Below are 22,957 nucleotides of genomic sequence, written 5' to 3' on the forward strand. Positions count from 1 at the left end.
TATGATGTGCCAATGTAGGTTTAGCCTTGGTAAAAATGTACCATTCCAGTAAGTGATGTTGATAAAGAGGGAGGCTATGCGTGTGTGGGAGCAGGGGCTATATAGCAAAGTTTAATTGTCTCAAATTTTTATTTTATCAAGTTTTATTGTAAACCTAAAACTTCTTTTAAAAAGTTTAAGTTTTAAAAAAATAAAGCAAAGGAAAGTACAAGTTCACAATGATTGAGGTGAGCTATATATATATATATATATATACATATATATATATATATATAGGCTCATATGAGACATCATGAAAAAATATTTCATGCTAGCATGAAGGTACATTATAGAAGTCTATATATTATGGAAGTCTATATAGAAGTCTAATATTTTGCTACATGTGCCTCAATCATTGTGAAATATATATATATATTTGTGAAATATATACATATATATATGTAAGTCACTCATATATATATATTTTTGAAGTAGTTTAAAAATATTATATTGTTATTGGGACCATTATAGTACATCAGTCAATATTCTTGGATGTACCATAACTTCAGATATTGTTGTATCAATTTGGATATGAGTGATACACTAAGTTTTGTTAATTTTTCTTAAAGATTTATTTATTTATTTTAGAGAGAGCGCATGCAAGAGTTGGGGAGGAGCAAAAGGAGAGGGAGAGAGAAAATCTCAAGCAGACACCCTACTGAGCATGGAGCCCAATGTGGGGCTCCATAACCTGATCCTGAGATCATGAGCTGAGCTGATATTAAGGGTCAGATGCTTAACTGACTGAGCTACCCAGGTGTCCCCAGTTTTGTTAATTTTAAAAGATTATGGATTAGGAGAATTTCTCAGTTCTTTTTCTAACATAAAGAATAAATTTGATGTATTTATGTATTATTTTGCCTACTACAGTTGTAGTTCCCTTTGCTACATTTTCTGCTTGCAATTACAAGTAACTGGTGAATTTCTAGTTACTCTGAGCTACAGGTAGATTGATAATGGAAAGGAAGTTTCCTTAATAATTTCTAGAGTTAGATTGATGTGAAGGTAGCTTTTCTTTTTTTTGTTAATTTTTTTAAAATTTATTTATAATAGTCACAGAGAGAGAGAGAGAGAGAGAGAGAGGCAGAGACATAGGCAGAGGGAGAAGCAGGTTCCATGCACTGGGAGCCTGATGTGGGATTCAATCCTGGGTCTCCAGGATCACGCCCTGGGCCAAAGGCAGGCGCCAAACCGCTGCACCACCCAGGGATCCCAGTAGCTTTTCTTTAAAGTTAATAATTGCCATTCTGATTTGCCAAACTTTTGGATTAGATTAGTGTTTCTCAGTCCCCCAGAGACTGATCAACTTTGTCAAACTGGTTGAACCAGATTTCTGGACATGCAAAACTTTGCACCACACCTGAGATGCCCTTTATGGGACCAATTTATTGTTTTTATTTTTGAACAGCTTTATAACAAGAGGAAAAAATGGAAAACCAAATGAGAACTTACACCTAGATTAAAAGAAAGTCATACCGTAACAGTATATTCAAAGAGGATTAATTATGAAGACAAAGTTATTAAAAATCCATTCTCACGGAGAAAACTATATTTAACATGATTAGCTTTAATAACATGAATGAAAGCAAGCCCAAAGATTATCTGCAAACCTTATGGAAGTTAATTCCCCCTTGCTTCCTCATGTCTATCTTCTAATAGAGATGATGAGGAAAAATTAAGTCAGTATGATATTAATAACAGGAAAAAAAGTGGTTGGTAATAGGCATTGCTGATCAACCACTTAATCACCTACCACCTACTATTCTTAAACTGAAACATTTGGAAGACATATTTACGTGTTTAATAATCCAGGTAAATATTTAAAATCTGTTAAACCAAAAGTCAGGACTCTTACTTAATATTTTGCTACATGTGCCCACACTTTCTTCTTTCTCCTTCTTAATACAACCTGCTATTTCCACTGTCCTCCTTACAGAATTTATACTACTGTGGTGTATTTGTAATGTTCATTTTTACTCTTGCATTTTACTTCACTGTCATTGACAGTGACAATATGGCAGTGTGAAATTTAAGTTCTATGCACAAATATTTATCGTTTCTGCTATTTAAATGATGTATAAGGTAAGGATCTATGAATATATTCTTATTAAATATGTAGTCCTTTATATTTATTTATTTTTTTACTATAAAAGTCAGTTTATTTTCCCTTCCTGTGTTTCATATTTTCCCTTTTTTGTCAGTAATGAATTTTTGCTCCATCTTATTTGTTTATATACTTATATACTTATTTATTTATTTATATACTTATTTACTACTTATTTACTACTAAATAATCAAAAGATTAAAATAAGATTAAAATAAGGATAAAGTTTTAATTCCTCTGTGCTATATATAGTTCTCCTGATATTCGAACTGTTTGACTCTATATTGATTCATCCTAGTGAGCCTAGTGGTCCATTCCTGTCTAATATGGGAGAAAAACCTGACATTTTTCAGCACCGCCAGTCCACAGACACTTTACTTCACATCAGCTTTCATCCTCAAAACAATGAAGAACCAATATCATAGTCTCTAAATTACTGAGGAAATGGAGTCTTAGAATGTTTCAACAACTTGTTCAGTTACCTATGGTAAAATTAGGAGAGGAGCTTTACTCTTCCTCTCTTTCATTTCAGTTTGTGATTTTTTTCCATAAATTTGTAGTTCATAAACTTTCATCTTTTACATAATGCCATCAATATTTTGCTATATCCACATATGACCTGTATTATTTACTATTTATGTAAAACATCTTATTCTATTTACTAATGTTTTTAGTATTTTAGTTAAACATGTTTACTTTATTTATTTATTTTTTTTTTAAGAGACAGAGCTCAAGTTGGGGTTGAGGGGAAAAGGGGCAGAGGCAGAGGGAGAAAGAGAATCTTGAGCAGACTCTGGTCCCAGGATGGAGCCTAATGCAGGGTTCCATCTCACCACCCTGAGATCATGACTTGAACTGAAATCAAGAGTTGGATGCTTTTCGTAGATGGCTTTTAAGATGTAGAGGAATGTTCCCTCTATCCCTACACTCTGAAGAGTTTTGATCAGGAATGGATACTGTATTTTATCAAATGCTTTCTCTGCATCTATTGAAAAGATCATATGGTTCTTGTTTTTTCTCTTGCTGATATGATGAATCACATTGATTGTTTTACAAGTGTTGAACCAGCCTTGCATCCTGGGGATAAATCCTACTTGGTCATGGTGATAAATCTTCTTAATGTACTATTGTTTCTTATTGGTTAGTATCTTGTTGAGAATTTTTGCATCCACGTTCATCAGGGATATAGGTCTATAATTCTCCTTTTTGGTGGGGTCTTTGTCTGGTTTTGGAATTAAGGTGATGCTGGCCTCATAGAACGAATTTGGAAGTACTCCATCTCTTTCTATCTTTCTAAACAGCTTTAGTAGAATAGGTATGGTTAGAATAGGTATGGTTTCTTCTTTAAATATTTGATAGAATTCCCCAGGGAAGCCCTCTGGCCCTGGCCTTTTGTGTCTTGGGAGGTTTTTGATGACTGCTTCAATTTCCTCCCTGGTTATTGGCCTGTTCAAGTTTTCTATTTCTTCCTGTTCCAGTTTTGGTAGTTTGTGGTTTTCCAGAAATGTGTCCATTTTTCTAGATTGCCTAATTTATTGGCGTACAGCTGTTCCTATTATGTTTTTTAAATCATTTATATTTTCTTGGTGTTGGTAGTGATCTCTCCTTTCTCATTCATGATTTTATTAGAGTCTTCTCTATCTTCTTTTTAATAAGGCTGGCTAATGGTTTATCTATCTTATTAATTCTTTCAAAGAACCAACTCTTGGTTTTGTTGATCTGTTTCACAGTTCTTCCGGTCTCTATTTCATTGAGTTCTGCTCGAATATTTATTAACTCTCTTCTTCTGCTGGGTGTAGGATCTATTTGCTGCTTTTTCTTTAGGTCCTTTAGGTGTAAGGTTAGCTTTTGTATTTGAGTTCTTTCCAGTTTTTGGATGGATGCTTGTATTGCGATGTATTTCCCCCTCAGGACCGCTTTTGCTGCATCCCAAAGATTTTGAATGGTTGTATCTTCATTCTCATTAGTTTCCATGAATCTTTTTAATTCTTCCTTAATTTTCTGGTTGACCCATCTTTTAGCAGGATGGTCCTTAACCTCCATGTGTTTGAGGTCCTTCCAAACTTCTTGTTGTGATTTAGTTCTAATTTCAAGATATTATGGTCTGAGAATATGCAGGGGACGATCCCAATCTTTTAGTATTGGTTCAGACCCGATTTGTGACCCAGAATGTGGTCTATTCTGGAGACAGTTCCATGTGCACTTGAGAAGAATGTGTATTCATTTGCATTTGGACGTAAAGTTCTATAGATATCTGTGAAATCCATCTGGTCCAGTGTATCATTTAAAGCTCTTGTTTCTTTGGAGATGTTGTGCTTAGAAGACCTATCAAGTGAAGAAAGTGCTAGATTGAAGTCACCAAGTATGAGTGTATTATTATCTATGTATGTCTTAACTTTGGTTATTAATTGATTGATATATTTGGCAGCTCCCACATTCAGGGCATCTATATTGATAATTGTAAAGTCCTCTTGTTGGATAGATCCTTTAAGTAAATCCATCTACGAAAAGCCCACAGCAAATATCATTCTCAATGGGGAAGCACTAGGAGCCTTTCCCCTAAGATCAGGAACAAGACAGGGATGTCCACTCTCACCACTGCTATTCAACATAGTACTAGAAGTCCTAGCCTTAGCAATCAGACAACAAAAAGACATAAAAGGCATTCAAATCGGCAAAGAAGAAGTCAAACTCTTCCTCTTTGCTGATGACATGATACTCTACGTAGAAAACCCAAGACTCCACCCCAAGATTGCTAGAACTCATACAGCAATTTGGCAGTGTGGCAGGATACAAAATCAATGCCCAGAAGTCAGTGGCATTTCTATACACTAACAATGGGACTGAAGAAAGAGAAATTAAGGAGTCAATCCCATTTACAATTGCACCCAAAAGCATAAGATACCTAGGAATAAACCTAACCAAGAGATAATGGATCTATACCCTAAAAACTATAGAACACTTCTGAAAGAAATTGAGGAAGACACAAAGAGATGGAAAAATATTCCATGCTCATGGATTGGCAGAATTAATATTGTGAAAATGTCAATGTTACCCAGGGCAATTTACACGTTTAATGCAATCCCTATCAAAATACCATGGACTTTCTTCAGAAAGTTGGAACAAATTATTTTAAGTTTTGTGTGGAATCAGAAAAGACCCCAAACAGCCAGGGGAATTTTAAAAAAGAAAACCATAGCTGGGGGCATCACAATGCCAGATTTCAGGTTGTACTACAAAGCTGTGGTCATCAAGAGTGTGGTACTGGCACAAAAACGGACACATAGATCAATGGAACAGAATCCAGAATCCAGAAGTGGACCCTCAACTCTATGGTCAATTAATATTTGACTAAGCAGGAAAGACTATCCACTGGAAAAAAGACAGTCTTCAATAAATGGTGCTGGGAAAGTTGGACAGCCACGTGCAGAAGAATGAAACTAGACCATTCTCTTACACTACAAAGATAAACTCAAAATGGATGAAAGATCTAAATGTGAGACAGGATTCCATCAAAATCCTAGAGGAGAACACAGGCAACACCCTTTTTGAACTAGGCCACAGTAACTTCTTGCAAGATACATCCACAAAGGCAAATGAAACAAAAGCAAAAATGAACTATTGGGACTTCATCAAGATAAGAAGCTTTTGCACAGCAAAGGATACAGTCAACAAAACGAAAAGACAACCTACAGCATGGGAGAAGATATTTGCAAATGACGTATCAGATAAAGGGCTAGTTTCCAAGATCTATAAAGAACTTCTTAAACTCAACACCAAAGAAACAAACAATCCAATCATGAAATGGGCAAAAGACATGAAGAGAAATCTCACAGAGGAAGACATAGACATGGCCAACAAGCACATGAGAAAATGCTCTGCATCACTGGCCATCAGGGAAATACAAATCAAAAGCACAATGAGATGCCACCTCACACTAGTGAGAATGGGGAAAATTAACAAAGCAGGAAACCACAAATGTTGGAGGGGATGCAGAGAAAGGGGAACCCTCTTGCACTGTTGGTGGGAATGTGAACTGGTGCAGCCACTCTGGAAAACTGTGTGGAGGTTCCTCAAAGAGTTAAAAATAGACCTGCCCTATGACCCAGCAATTGCACTGTTGGGGATTTGCCCCAATGATACAGATGCAGTGAAATGCCGGGACACCTGCACCCCCATGTTTATAGCAGCAATGTCCACAATAGCCAAACTGTGGAAGGAGCCTTGGTGTCCATTGAAAGATGAATGGATAAAGATGTGGTTTATGTATACAATGGAATATTACTCAGCCATTAGAAATGACAAATACCCACCATTTGCTTCAATGTGGTTGGAACTGGAGGGTATTATGCTGAGTGAAGTAAGTCAACTGGAGAAGGACAAACATTATATGGTCTCATTCATTTGGGGAATATAAAAAATAGTGAAAGGGAATAAAGGGGAAAAGAGAAAAAATAAGTGGGAAATATTAGAAAGGGAGACAGAACATGAAAGCCTCCTAACTCTGGGAAACGAACTAGGGGTGGTGGAAGGGGAGGTGGGCAGGGGGTGGGGGTGACTGGTTGGCAGGCACTGAGGGGGGCACTTGATAGGATGAGCACTGGATGTTATTCTGTATGTTGACAAATCAAACACCAATAAAAAATAAATTTATTAAAAAAATAAAAATTAAGAAAAAGAGTTGGATGCTTCACTGATTGAGCCACAAGCCCCTAAATGTGTTTATTTTTAAATAAAATGATATAATTCTCAGAAATTAAAACAAATACCTTCTTACATAAATAGACTAATCACAACAATAAATTCAGTGACAACAAAATAATGCTGACTCCTAAATGTTTTGAGTCCAAGGGGAGCTCTATTAAAGATGGAGCTTAATACATGGCAGAGAAATATTAAAAATATATTAGCTCAGAGTGAGACTTTTATATTTGAGTTTATCAGAAAACAATAAATGGAATTGATGAGAGTATCTTTCCCCTTATGTCTCTTTCTGTTTCTCAGTAAATTTTAGTGATCTATTCATGTGCTGCCTTAGATCATCCAAAATCCATGGTGTCTATGTCCCACTGTTGGCAGAGTACTAAACCGTAAAATTGAGGAGGAATCAAAGACCCTTTTGGGTACTCTCTTCTGCAGTGTGAATCACTAATTGCCATCTCTACTAGCATTTGCTATGTATCTATGACAGAGTCATAGACAATAGACACTTGAGATGGTAAAGGACTCGTAGAAAATGCTTTTATCCTCTAACATCGGAAAGAGAGTGTCATGCTACATTTTAATGAGTGGGCACATTAACCCAGACCCAGGAAACATTTCAATAAAAGTTAAAATAATCAATTTGAAATATCTCCTCAGCCCTTCACAGGTCTATGATCATCTGTTTTCCAGCCCAAAAGTTAAGCTCCAGTGTAAAAATATATCCCTAGCAATTTAAAAGTGGAGAAAACTGTGTAGATTATGTGGCATAATCTCCTTTTAAGAAAGGTGTGGAAACTAAGGTATAAATAAATGAAGTGATTGCCTAAAGTCATATGCTAATTAGCATAGCCAGTAACTGGAGATTATGCCTCATTATTCATCTAAGCCTTTTCTTAGTATGCGTCAGGACTATTTTTATTTCTTATTTAAAGAAGGGCCACAGCAACAACAGTAAACAAAACAGATGGAGGTTTTCCTAAGCTCTAATTGTCTGTGAAAACTTGAATAGAGAAAGATAGGCCAAGCAGCTATCAAATTTCCTTTATATAAATATGTTGCTTCCGAACTTTAATTTTCTCCTTTAAGATATATCTGAGTGTCTTCATGGAATTATATATTCTGCTCTTAAGTTTCTATCATCAAATGCCACATGAATTGCTTGTTAATTCCAGGCCCAAGACTGATTAAAGAAACCAACAGATTTATAAGTGCTAACCAGACTATAGCTTTCCTATTAAACGGTGTTAAAAATCATCACATTCCATAGGAATACTGCATGTATTATTAAAACTACTGTCCAGCATTATTTTAAGCCATAACTTCTACTTTAAATGTCACCAGATACTCTGAAGTTTACTTTCAAATGCAGTTTCTTAATTAAGTCGTATTTTATATAGAAAATAAGAGACACAGGCTGAGAGTACACAGAACTGCTGAAGTGACTTCCCAGTTACACTCTGGCCAGAGGGTTGTGGACTATAATGAATACATCTTCTGTGGTTCCTCAGATGAACTCAGGCACTGAAACAATCAGCTGCTTTGATGTTACCAGTAGTTTTTCGAGTCCAGCCATGTTCATATCCCTGCGACAATGATTTGTAGCAATTTTTTTTTATTTGTAGCAATTTTTAATGCTGTGATGAGTTTGTCAATACAAAGTTAAGTAAATACTGCTGTAAGCAAATCTTAAATGTGACAGAAATATCGTAATAAGCTATTGGTTCTGTCTTTTGTTCTTACATATATCTACATTTTTGGAATAATTTCTTAGATATAAGCATCTTCATTGGCTTTTAATATACTAGATTCTTTTAGATCCCACTTTTAAAATGCTCTCTGTTTATATGAAGAAAAACAGATTCAGTGTGGGGAGATGGATAGCATTCACGTAATAGATATATTCAGGAAAGAAAAATTGGCATCATTCGAAAAGCCAATAATATTTTTGATGTTTTTCTTTTCTCCAATAGAATGTTTTAGATTCTTTCATACAATGCTATAACCATATAACTATATGTAAATAATATTAACTGAATTTCTTAAAAAATATTTTATTTCTTTGAGACAGAGAGAGAGAGAGAGAGTCAAGGGCTGGGCAGAGGAAGAGAATCTTAAGCAGACTCCACTCTGAGCTCAGAGCCTCAGGCAGGCAGGATCTCATGACCCTGAGATCATACCTGAGCCAAAATCAAGAGTCAGATGTGTAACTGACTGAGCCACCCAGGCATCCCTGTTATTAGCTGCAGTTTTGAACATGCTTTACATAAATGAAGAAAAATAAGAGAGAGGTAATAAGTTTTTGTTGTTTCACCTTTGAATTTTTTTTTTAATTTTTATTTATTTATGATAGTCACAGAGAGATAGAGAGAGAGGCAGAGACACAGGCAGAGGGAGAAGCAGGCTCCATGCACCGGGAGCCCGACGTGGGATTCGATCCCGGGTCTCCAGGATCGCGCCCTGGGCCAAAGGCAGGCGCCAAATCGCTGCACCACCCAGGGATCCCTCACCTTTGAATTTTTTTAACTTCAACCTCTGTTGATTCTATTCAATCCGGAAAGGCTTTTACAGTTCATGTTGTATAACCTTTATTTTTCCTAAAGATTTATTTATTTATTTGAGATATATATAGAGAGTGTGTAAGAGAGAGTTCAAGTGGCACAGAGGGGCAAGGGGTGAGAGAGCAACAGGCTCCCCTCTCGGCAGAGAGCCTGACCCAGGCTGGATCCCAGGACCCTGGAATCATGATCTGAGCTAAATGAAGATGCATAACCAACTGAGCCACCCTGGTGTCTCTGTTTAACCTTTTAAAAATAATTTTATTACAAGTTATACATAGAAACATGTAATATGTATGAATATATATAAAAGTTTACATAATAAAACATTCATGTTTTATTCATGCCTCAATGCAAAATAAAAATATTTTATCATGTATAATGATTTAATCTCTTGATCATTTCCCCATCTATTTTATTTTTTTGTCTGTTTTTATTTTTTTATTTTTAATTTAAATTATTTTAGTTAACATACAGAGCAATATTAGTTTCTGGAGTAGAATTCAGTGATTCATCCCTTATATACAACACCCAGTGCTCATCAAAACAAGTGTCCTCCTTAATACGTATCACCCATCTAGCCCATCCTGCACCCACCTCCCTCCATCAACTCTAAGTTTGTTCTCTATCATTAAGAGGTTCTTATGGCTTGTTTCACTCTCTCCTTTTTTTCTTTCCCCCTTCCCCTATGTTCATCTGTTTTCTTTACTAATTGCCACATGAATGAGCTCATATGGTATGTGTTTTTCTCTGACTGACTTATTTCACCTAGCATCATGCCCTAGCTTCATCCAAATGTCAAGATTTCATTTTTAATGGCTGAGTAATATTCCATTATATATATTATATATATATATATTATGTATATATATATCTCACATTTTCTTTATCCATTCATCAGTCACACATCTATTTTAATACCCTGTGTCTCCTCATGTACTTTTCTCTTCCATTATCAAATTCTGAGCACAGTTCTTAGATCAGATCAAGAGCAAGAGCAAGAGCAAGGAATGAGGGCAGAAAGCAATCTCTCTTAAGAAGAGAGAGTTTAAATATGAGCATACTCCTAATATATTTTTTCACTTAAAATATATTTTTGCAAAAAAAGATAAGTTATATTCAAGTCATATTGAAATTAGTAATATGTTGCAATTGTAACTCGATATTCATAGAGGAATTAGCAAATTAGCATGATTTTTGCTTTAGCATCAGCATGTTAAACTTACTTTAGTCGCTTGTTAAATGAGGACTATGATTTCTTTTGACAAAAATATTTTGATACTGCTTTGAAAGCAAATAGTTTTTCTAGCTCCTTTTTAAAGTAAATGGAGAGGACACAGTGATCAATCCTAACACCAGATACAATATATATTTTTATAATCATGAATATATTATCTACAATTAACAATTTTAATAATTTATTTTTAATTGTATGTTTTTATTTCAAAGATCATCTTAAAAGCCCCTGACATAGGAAATGTGTAAATGTTCAACATTCACAAATCTCTCCCACAAAACACCAAATTCTGCTTCTCTAGCTTCATTCTTAGGGCCTATTGCAAATAATGAACTAATAATAGCTTATAATAAAAAAGGCTTGGAATCTATATAAGAAAGGGCAAAGCATTACTAATGGAAGAAAAACTAATAGAGAAGGTGGTAAGAATGGATGGAGGGGGAAATGCAAGTCTCATCATAAACTCATTTGGCAGAAAAGTAGGGCAAATTTTGAATTATAAACTGACAGAGATCAGGGATGTCTTTGTAACTTGTGAGGAGCTGTGGATCAATTTATGCTGAGGATAATTTGGTACAGGAGTTTTGATGTTAACAGTAACATCTACTTTTAAATGTCTTTGAAATGTGGCAAAGATTCTTAATTGAGAAGATTATGCACTCAAATTTAAAGTATTCCATTAAAATGTGCATATAGTTATAACTCTTTTTTGAAGGTACACTATTAACTGCCAGTTGGACTGGACCCCAAAAATTAACCAATGAGAGCCTGGCAATGCTTTGCTCTCACACACACAGTTGCTGGTCTCCTACATCATAGGGAACTGGCAACATGGCCACACATGGGAATGGGATGCTTTATAGAGAGCAAATGGAAAAGTGAATAGGTTATCATTAGTTACTGAAAATAAAAATAACTAACTAGATAAACTAATAGTAGCTAGAAGTGGCAGAGATTAGATCATAAGGGAGTGATTTAAAAAAATAGCATACCTTATTTCCTGCTTTTAACAATGACCTCAGTTGGACTAGAGCTTTCCTTCCACCTCCCACAAAAACAAGTAAACAAACTAACATATAATTATGGCTGATTTCACACCTACAGATGACTACCAAGGGATTTTCTTTCTATCTCTACTTCTCTCAGCAGTTGTAAGTAATCTTATAGATAAAAATAAGTCAAAAACACTGCTGGAATCTGTTGCATGCAAGGTAGTTCGGATGATAGCTGCCTCCTTCTCTGTGCCAAAGTACAAATGTTATATACAATTATAGAAGGACATTTGTTGGAATATACTGAACCCAAAAAAAGCACACTTACTTTTCCAAAATTCTATTCAATGTTTAAATTTCAAGCAAATCAGGACACTTAGAGACACTTAGAAATATATTATGCTTGAGCAATAAAGCAGCCCCAAAATGTAGCTGCAGAGAAAAATTGAAGGAAAAGAAGCCTCTTATTTTTTACTAAGTCGAGCAAAATGTCCTTTTTAACCTTCTTAATAGCACCCTCCCCTGTTTTAAATGGAGTCATTCTGAGTACCTGAGTTTCATGTTTTATAGTTTTATAATTTGTAACGTCTGGCAAAGATCAAGGATTCTCACTTTCCACCTCACAGATGTCCTTGCAAACTGGAACAAGATTTAAATGGTTTACATACATATATTACTTCATTAGTGCCTAATTAAAAATACGTCTGACAGCTGGCAGACAATGAGGTGCTTCAGATAATCCAAGTGAACTGATCAAGGATGGAAAATTGTGCTTGTACCACTTAAATGAATGTGTGGCATTCATTTATCATTTTGGAGAATGGGTCTTTTCCCCATAGACTTTATATACTTTGTATACATGTTGTTCCTGACATATCCATGCTGCATTTAGATTAAATGGCATATTTTGTGCCCTATTCATAGTATAGTATATGGATTATTCTTACATGAGAAGTTTTCAGGAAAAAGGGAAAAAGAAAATGATAGGACTTTTTAAACAAGTCATGAATTTGATCCTAATTGTCTGATCGTTAATATTAGCCACATGTACATAGGTTTCTCTTCTATATTTGATCTGTGCCCTCAAGGATCTATATAGCTGTACTGCTAATGAAATAAATGAGAAATGACCATGGACACTGGATTAGTCAGAGTTCTCCAGGAAAACAGAAGAATGGGATGTGTGATATACATGTACTTGGGCCATAATTGTGGGGGCTGGCAAGTTCAAAATCTGCGGTGCAGGCTGCTGACAGTGAGTAGACCCAGGAAAGATCTGGTGTCACAGCTCAAGTCTACAGGCAGTTGGGCAGTGGAATTCCATCTTACTCAGAAGACCTGTCAGTTTACTCTTAAGGCTTTTAGCTGATTTAGTTAGACTCACCCACATTTTGGAGAGTAACCTGATTTATTCAACATCTATTGACTTACATGTTAATCACATCTAAAAAATGCTTTCACATTAATATCTATATTGACATTTGACTCAAAACTGGGCTATGGGTTTAGCTATGTTGATGCATAAACATTAAAAATCACACACTCATAGAAGTAAACATAAAAAACTTGAAAGTAATCTGAATAAATAATGTAGACAGGATAAGTTATTTTAGGCAAAAAAAAAAAAAAGAAAAAAGATTTGATTAGAAGAGAGAGAACAGTATAGAAGGAATATTAGTAATGATACCAGCAGGGAATTGGAAGTAAGAAAAAAAATTAAATAATTGTTAGAAAGTTACATCGATACTATCCTAACAGTCTATCTACCATCTTGTCCCACTCTCCTCTATAAACTTTAATCCAGAAGTATCTGAAATTCCAGGGAAAGTCATTTGCTGGCAAACTTCCACATACTGCATTCCCCTCCCACCCCCAGAATATAGATACAAATGCAAATAGTATAATTGTCATAGAAAAAATTCCTTCAATGATATGGAGAAATACCAGTAATAATTAGAAGCTAGAGCTCAGGGTTATTCAAGCTCTAAACCAGCCATAAGTTTGAGGCACTCCAGGAATAGAAACTTGATGGAAAGTGTGGATGCTGTTTTCCATCTCTTGTCACTGGGAAGCAGTGTCTGTGACATTAACTTATATAACTGGTTAAAATCTACTGAATCATAAACTGTTCTTTGGGAAACAAATTGCTAAGTTAAAATACATATGAATTAATGTCTATTCTTTATACTCTTTGATTAAGTAAAACATTGAAGTATATCCAAATATATGCATCAGATCTTCAATAGCATAATGTTCTTAGGCAGTGGCTGGAGTGCTGGAGCCACCTCAGGCTGGCAAGTATCCTATACCTCTTTTCCCAACTTCACATTTAGAAATGGCAGGTTGGTAACTTGACATTTGTACTACAGAAAGTGACAAATGCCACAAATCAGGACTGTTTCCCCCAAAGATTGTATGTTAAATATTTACGTCACTACTTTCAAGCATAAGTTTACTGCTTAAAGTGGAAATGTTTATTGATAACAATTTACATTACACAATATCAGTTATATAGTTTAGTTTATCATTCAAGTAAATTGCCATCAAAAAAGTTCTAATAAAATTTATGGAGAAATAGTTAGATAAGATCACTATTTGACCTGCTATATATTCACTCACTTTTGTCCATGGTTCCAAAAATTTCCTTGGAAATTCCTGGAATTTCCTGAGTGACAGGAGTGTCTTTGTGAGATTGATGATGGTTCTTCAGGCCACACCTAAGTTTATGCTAGCTAGATGACTCAGAATGGGAACTTGCCATGCCAGAAAGAAGTCATATGATTAGAAGGTTGGGACTTTGAAGCATGTGATATCAGCCTGACCTTCAGGGAAGAGAAGAGGGAATGAATATTGAATTCAGTCACATGGCCAATGATTGAATCAATCATACCTTTGTAATGAAACCCCAATAAAAACTCTAGTCTCAGAGCTCAGGTGAACTTTCCTGGATAACAATACTCTATGCATATTGCCATATGATATGCCAAGAGGGTGAGGGATCCTGTCTCCACAAAAGGGAATATGGGAGATTCAAATTTAGTACCCTCCTAGACCTCACCTTGTGCATCTCTTCTTTTGGCTTGTCTGGATTTGTATCCCCTTTTGCTGTAATAAAATTGTAATCATAAGTATAATGCTTCCTTGAGTTCTGTGAGTCATTCCAGCAAATTATCAAACCTGAAACGATAATAGGAAACTCCAAATTTATGTTGGTCAGAAGTGTGAGTGGCCTGACAACCCCAAAGCTTGCAGCTGGTATCTGAAGTGAAGACAGTTTTTTAGAGGTCTGTGCTCTTAACTTGCAAAGTTTGGCCTAAATCCAGGTAATTAGCATTGCAACATTATATACCTAAAAATGAAAAATCTGTAAGAAATACAATATTAAATGGAAAAAAATGCACTATATTTTATTACTATTTTTTCACATTTCCTATAAGACTTTGGTTCAACCTACAATACTTATGTTTTTCTTTATCAAATTGTCTGTGTACACTGATTTCAATAACCAAGCACATAAAAACTGATAAGATAGACATGAGATGCAACATATAATCATCAAAATCACCCTATCTCTTACTAATGATCACCTTTGAGGTTATTATCTCTAAGAGGAAGAAAAAAATCTATTTTGTTCATTATGAACGTTCAAATAGATGTTATTTAGAAACTGGAAGATAGAAGAAAGCAGAGATTATGTGATAAAATTCTCTGTTTTAATTTTCTTCCTCTCTCACTCCTTTGTTTTTTTTTGTTTGTTTGTTTTTGTTTTTGTTTTTGTTTTTGTTTTTTTATCCCTTCTATATTTGCTCTCATTTCCTTTACTCTAATTGGGGCCATGTGTCTTCAAGAAACACACTACATTAATCACTAGTAATAATCTTTATATTAATGAAAATAATCCTTCCACTAAATTTGAATTTTTTTCAAGAAAAAAATGTAGAATATGATATCTTTTAAGAAATAGGATGCTAAAAAAAAAAAGAAAAAGAAATAGGGTGCTAAAGCAGACATGATTGATGTTTAAATTTTAAAGGTAATTTAATTCATCTTCCCTTGCCACTTATTTATGTGTGAAGAAATGATGCAGGAGGTTAAGTGACTTAAGATCACAAAGTAATTACTGAGTTGGCATATAAAAAAGAAGTTGATGATATTTAGATTTTAGTTTTTATTTCGGTTCCAGCTGAAATTGAATACTGGGGGAAGAGTGACAGGGACATTAGAAATCACAGCATAATAAATAGTAGAAGGTGGTTTATTTCCAGAGCAGGTAAAAACTGAGATAAGATGGTTATGCCATGAAATTGACATCTTTCCCAAAGGCTCAGCAGAAGTAGCCTCAAATCCTTAGCAACAACTTTCCTTAAAAAACAAAACAAAACAAAAAACAAAAAACAAAACAAAAAAACAAAGGCCCTACTCACACCCGGAGAGTCTGGGTCAGTGTATTTGGGATGTGACTCAGAAATTAATATTTTTAAAATGTAATTTGTATTTGAAACCAGGTTCTGAAACATGATCTAGAAGAGTTTCATCCAATATGACTCTGCAATGGTAGAAATGTTTTATATTTATGTTGTCCAGAACTGTAGCTACTAGTCACCTGTAGTAGGTGACTACTACATTCATCGTTCAGGTGATTACCTGAAATGTCACTAAATAAGTTAAGGAATTGAATTTTTAATTCTATTTAATTTTAATTAATTTAGCTTATACAGAGCAGTAGAGAAAATGAAAGAGATTTTGATAGCAGGGAAAGCACATGCAGAAGAACACAGATGGATACAAAGCATAGCTTAAATATATGAGAGATATTCAAATATATCTAGTAAAACAGAAGCTAAGGAGTTGTCTTATTAAGAATTAAAAACTAGTGCACATCTAGAGTAAATTGAACAAACTCAAGAGGAGAGCCCAACAGAAGGGTATTTGCAATGGATAGCAAGGAGCCCTTAAGAGAGAACTCATCCAAAGGAGTGAAAAATCACCGTGTTGAAAGTGTTCCCCAACTCCCTTGTTAGTGCATAGAAGGAATTCAAAACTATCTAGCTCTTGGATACATATTTGGGTCCCTGAAGCAGAAGGCACTGAAAAAGAAAATTGAAGTAACTATCTTATCTAAGTCTGTATAAATTTAGAGTATAAACAACACTCTGAGAGTTAAACAATGCAGAAAGAATTCTTTCCCCCACCCTCTTTCCCTAAGATATCCTCAGAATGTGATGAATGATGGCAGAACAATGAAAGTATAGTAACTGAGTTTTAGGATTATTTTACTTGTAAGTCATAGAAAACCTAACTTAAATTAGCTTTAGGCAGAAAAAAAAGAAGAAAGACTTGGTACATGTAATTGAAAAATACAGTGGCTGAAAAGCTTTCGTACACCATTTGTTTTGCAGGATCAAACAATATATTAAAAAAACTAGTCTTTCTGCATCCCCTGTCTCTGCTTTCCTTAGGGTTGGCTTTACTTACTGTCACCAGCAGTAGATTCAGACTATCATTCTCCCAAGTTTAAGACCAGGTGAAATGAGGGTGTATTTCTCCACATTTTTAGCCAAAGCCCCAGGATTAGGACTGAACTAATGCTCCTGCCTATAAATTAATGTATCACTTTGTCCAGGGCCATGTGGTGTTCTGTGGCCAGACTTGGCCATGTGCTTCCCTTTAGAGGATTCCCACCTCTAAAGCACATGGCCAAGTCTGGCCACAGAAAACAAATCGGCTCCTTCAAAGTCACACCTACTCATATAATGGAAAACAAGAAGGCGTTTACTAAGAGAAAATGAATACTCAACAGATAGTACTTAATTTTGTCTAAGAAGGGCCCAGTAGAGACTGCACTCTATAAATAGGGAAGACATAGAACCTCAGAAGGTTGGAAGAATGGCAGGAAAAGTAATGATGCCAAGCAAAGCTGCATGCACTGTCAGTGGCTCCTGGTAGGAAACTTGGTCGTGAACATAGATAAAACATCCAGCTGGGTGTATTAAGTTACAGTTTTGAGATATTAGGAGAGTAGAAGATTTTGCATATTTGATAAATGCAGGCAAAGAGGCAGTAAAATTTGGATCTTACAATTAATGAGATCTGAGTGCACTATATACAAATGAGTAGTAGAGAATTTCAGATTATAAAAGGAAGTGATATGTAGAGAATTTGCTTGGGGCTAATTTCCAACATATGGCTAGAGCATGAAGGAAAATAACATTGAACTGACAACACAAGAGAAAAGTTAGCCAAGTTGAAGTATTTATTACAGCTCTCTCTCTCTACATATATTGTTTATATTGAATGTAAAATTTACTAAAAAGTACTTTGGCTAGTGGTGTACACATACCTACATTTTTACTCATTTATTTATAGAAATAATTCTGTTTTATTCCATATTTGTATAGACTCAGCAAAAAAAGTTATAAAATATGTGTTTACACATATAGATGTTGTCTCAATCAGTTTGGATTGCTATAACAGAATACCATAGACTGAGTAGCTTAAGCACAAACATTTATTTCTCACAGTTGTGGAGGCTGAAAAGTCCAAGATAAATGTGCCAGCAGATTGGATGTCTGGTGGGGACTCTTCGTGGTTGGCAGATGGCTGCCTTCTTGCTGTGTCTTCACATGGCAGAAAGATCTTACGTCTTCTCCTCTTTTTAGAAGTACATTAATCCCATCATGAGGGCTTCATTCTATGACCTAATTACCTCCAAAAGGCCTCACCTCTAAATCCTACCACACTGGGGATTAGAGCTTCAATATATGAACTTGAGAACAAAAATATTCAGTCCATAGCAGATATAGACATAAGTTGTATATGGAGAGGAAGATATGTGGGTATAAGCATGACAAGGAGATAGTTGACCATAGTCTTTCCCAAGCTGCTTTGGGAAAGAGACAACATTGTTTAATCAATAAAGTTTTTTTTTATCTGTACACCAATTGCAATGCTTATTCATTTCAAATGAGTTTAAAAAGTGCTTTTACCACTCAACTCCTGTATTTTATGCCTTACAACATTCAATTTAAATGTTAAAAAAGAAATGCATGATAGGCACACAATGTCCAGGACAGGAGACGTTGTGTGAGAAATGCCATACATATATATTGCAAAAAGAGGGTAAAAGAAGAAAATTAGCACCAGCTGGAGTTAATGGGAAAGGTGTCACATAGCAGTTGACTTTGAAAGGAGACTCACAAGTGTCGATAAAATTCAGAGATGTAGATAAATTTTAATCTGTAATGAAGAGATCCCATTTTATCCGGTGTTCAGTGTGCACCATACTGTGGTTTAAGACTAACTAGCTTTTTGCTTTCAAAACAGCTTTTAACTAGTAGCTTTACATTTAATTTATATCCTAACAGACAAAATTAATTGCTGTGCTTTGCTAAGTTCAGAAAGATTTTCCTTTTATTTAGCTCTCAAGTGGAAGTATTAACCTACTGTAGGTATCACTACCTCTCTTTGTAAAAGGGAATAAAAATGTGCAATTAACTTCAGACAATTTCATAGAAACCTTGTATCCTACTGGGCAATTTCAAGGCAGCAATCGCTTGATGATATATTTCTTCCCATCTGACTTTTGGCTCCTAAAAACATTAGTGGAGCTTTTCAAGTCTGTAAGTGGAAAGGCACGTCTCCGTTAGAAAGACTATTAATGTAGATCCTAAGTAGGGAGGTTATTAACATTCAAGAAACCGGGGCTGTTCATAATCCAGTTCAGAAGATCATCCTACTGTTGAGATGGCCCCATAGATTTTGAGTTAATAGAAAGTACTGGATCAAAGTTTAGAGAGCTACTTAAGAGCAGAAATGAAGCAAGGTCACTCTTGAAAAAGTTATCTGAAGAATCATATAAAAAGAAAGCGAACGCTTTTAAATACAGATCTCCCTCAATTAACATACTTATAAACCCATCCTAAGTTGAAAATATAAATACACCTAACAGATCAAACACCATAGCTTAGCCAAGTCTGCCTTAAATGTGCTCAGAATAATTATCATTAGCCTAGAATTGGGTAAAATCATCTAAAACAAAGCCTATTTTTGTAATAAATGTTGACCAGCTCATGAAATTTGTTAAGTACTGTACTGAAAGCGACAATCAGAATGGTTGTCTGGCTACACAAGGGTTGTATTGGTTGTTTACCCTTGTGATCTCATGGCTGATGGAGCTGGCACTCACTGTCATTGTCCAGCATCAAGCGCAAGAGAGGAATGCACAGCATATCACCAGCCTGGGAAAAGATCAAAATTCAAAATATGATTTATACTGAATACATATCACTTCTGCATACCCATAAAATTGAAAAATTGTAGCTTGCAATCATAATTGTAAGATGGGGACCCTCTGTAGTCTTAAATTATCTTTTAAACTCCAGTTTATAAATGTTCACTATTGGTGATTTTAATTTTATTTACTTCTTTTCTAATTGAAGGCATTAAAATGTTTACATTTCAAATTTAATGTAATTAAGGGAGATTTTATTGATTTAGTTTACGTGCTGATTATGGAAAACAGATCACCACTGCCAATACTTTTTTTTTTTTTTTTTTAAGATTCTATTTATTTGTTCATGAGAGACATGGAGAGAGAGAGGCAAAGACATGCAGAGGGAGAAGCAGGCTCCCTGCAAGGAATCTGATTCGATCCCAGGACCCCAGGATCATGACCTGAGCCAAAGTCAGACTCTCAACCACTGAGCCACTCAGGTGCTCATGAGTGCCAATACTTTGAGGCAACTTCTATCTCCCCTTTCCTTGAATCTGACCTGACTTCCTGGTAACCAATAGATCAGAAAAGGCCTTCCACCTGGCTTTCTGGGAATCGTCACTTTCTGTATGACCGTACAGCCAATTGTCATGCTTTGAGAAGCCCAATCCATAGGAAAAGCCACCCCTAAGTGTCCCTGGCTGAGTGCACCATTTAATGGTTCCAGCTCAGGTGCTACATCTGTGAGTGAATGGGTGTCCATCTCCAGCCTCTAAACTGCAAGGGACCCTCAGGCTCCAATATTCCCACCTGAGTCCCCATACATCTTAAAGACAGACAGCCACCTCTGCTCTTCCTAATTCATCCTGTCCAACTTCCTGACCCATCATTTGTGAGCATGACATGAAGAACATTCTATGCCACTAATATTCTGGGTGCTTTGTGACATAGCAATAGTAACAGAGACAACCTTTCTGCAATATTCCTTCAAAATAGTAGAAGAAAGCTATTTATATGTAGTCCAGGCCATGTGTTATCAAAGTTGTGGTTTAAAACTTAAGGCAGCTTTTAAACTTTTGTCTCCTGGTTCTTCAGTTCTTCTTTAAGTTCTGGGCTTAACCATACTTTTGTTCCTGCAAGTTCAATGTTGGAAAATATTTCCTTTTCCTACAGCTGAGTTATTCAGCTATGTATTTGGTGTTCCATACTCCCAGGCACACATGGTATCAAATAAATGTTCTGATTATCGGTACCCTGTGCCAGTCCAGAGGCAGTCTCAGATTTTTGATAAATAAAATGAAGGTCTCTGACATCAAGATATTGATTTGGGGAAGTAGGTCCACCTTTGATTTGCACAGCCATTGTTCACCTACTTATTTCAGTCATCCTCTGAACTGAAAGGAACATAAAAGTTAGAACTGTTCTTTTTTATTTAAAGTCAGATGAATGTCCATTCCTATAAATTACAATGGATTGACATTACATACTGGCTTGAAAATGTTTAAAGAACGTTTGAAGAATGTTGAAGAAAATACTTGGTGCCCAGAGCACCTGCCCTCATCTCTGTGAAGGGGATGAGGAAGAAGTACATGTGTGAGAGGGCTCAGGGGTGATGTGGCTCAAGAGCCCTGGCTCATTTCAGTCCACCGGTGATGCTACATTCCCAGAGATAAGAACCGCAGGGAATGAGTGAAGCTCTTGAGCATCACTTCTTTGAACACCATGGAGGGAAATTTTCTTTACTCTGATTTCTTGGTTTCAGTTAATCTCGAATCTACCAATGTATTTTCATCCTCAACTATTGTTAAGTATAGACCCTGCAATTAGATACAGAAGGATGTAAAATAACAAGAGCTGTGTCTTTAGTTTGCAATACCGTAAGGAGACAGACTAATTGGACAGTTTTAATATGAGTTGGTAATTTGAATTGTGTGTGTGTGTATGGCTCTGTGTTTTCCCAACTCCAGGTAAAAAAGTGAAATAATGTACCTGTGAGGATCCAGAATATTTGCAGGAATAAGTTTTTCCTTATCAAAACTGCTGGCTAAGGCATGTATATTATGCCCACCTGTTTGTTTGTTTGTTTGTTTGTTTGTTTGTTTTTCTTACCAATGAGCAAATAGGGCAGACACTATAAGCTTCCCATCAGAGATACCTACAAATTCTTGTCTGGAATTGTTCTTACTCCTGGTTAGATGCCTCAGCTTTCACTTTTCCTCCAGGCTTGGCCATGTTATGACAAAGCACTCACTGCCTAATTCTTATACATGTTCTAGGAACCAATGCAAAAAATGGACTGAAGAATGGTTCACTGTATTTACTTAAAACCAACTCTGTCCTGCTGTTAATGAACATTGATGTAGACAATAAACTGATTAAAATTGTTTTCCTGATGGATCAGGAAATAAGCTATTTTAGGACAGACGTTATTTCAGCACAAAGAGCTTGCAAATTTATAGTTTGGGTTTTTCACATTAATATAATGTACACAGCTAGCTGGATTAAAAATGACCTGTCACAGCCACAAACTATTTAGAAAAACAGCATGATTGCATGAAATTATGATGACTTGTTTCTTCCATTACCAAAGAACTCTAAAATGTAGTGGTTTTTAAAGAATATGATGTGAATATAATGGAAATAGTTTCTATGAAAGAAATCTTGCCTTGTGTTCATTAAATTTCCATATTATTAGCAGTTGTTTCTAGTTAGAAAGCAAATTAAAATTATTTTATTCTACTTGGAGGAGGGGCAACCTACTGTTCTAAGTAATTAACTGTAAAATAGTATGTGAGTATGCACAGAAAATGATAAATATACGTAGCAAACACTAAGTAGAGTGCTTGAAACCATTACTGTTATTTGCCAGTCTGAAAATAATTTCCTTTGTTCTATTCATAAAGGGAAATCTAGAAATAAACATAAGGATGATTTAAAAGCCATCAATTAAAAGCTATGACTTTAATTAGTGTCATCATCCTAGGAAAAGAAAAATGTTCCTCATTCAATTCACTGAATACATCGATCTTCAGAACACTTGAAGGAATCCCAGGGGGTTAAAAACAAACAACCAAACAAAACACAGAATTAAAATGTAGATTTAGCTAATAATAT

This window comes from Vulpes vulpes, chromosome 5, assembly GCF_048418805.1.
Source record: "Vulpes vulpes isolate BD-2025 chromosome 5, VulVul3, whole genome shotgun sequence".
Lineage (NCBI taxonomy): Eukaryota > Metazoa > Chordata > Mammalia > Carnivora > Canidae > Vulpes > Vulpes vulpes.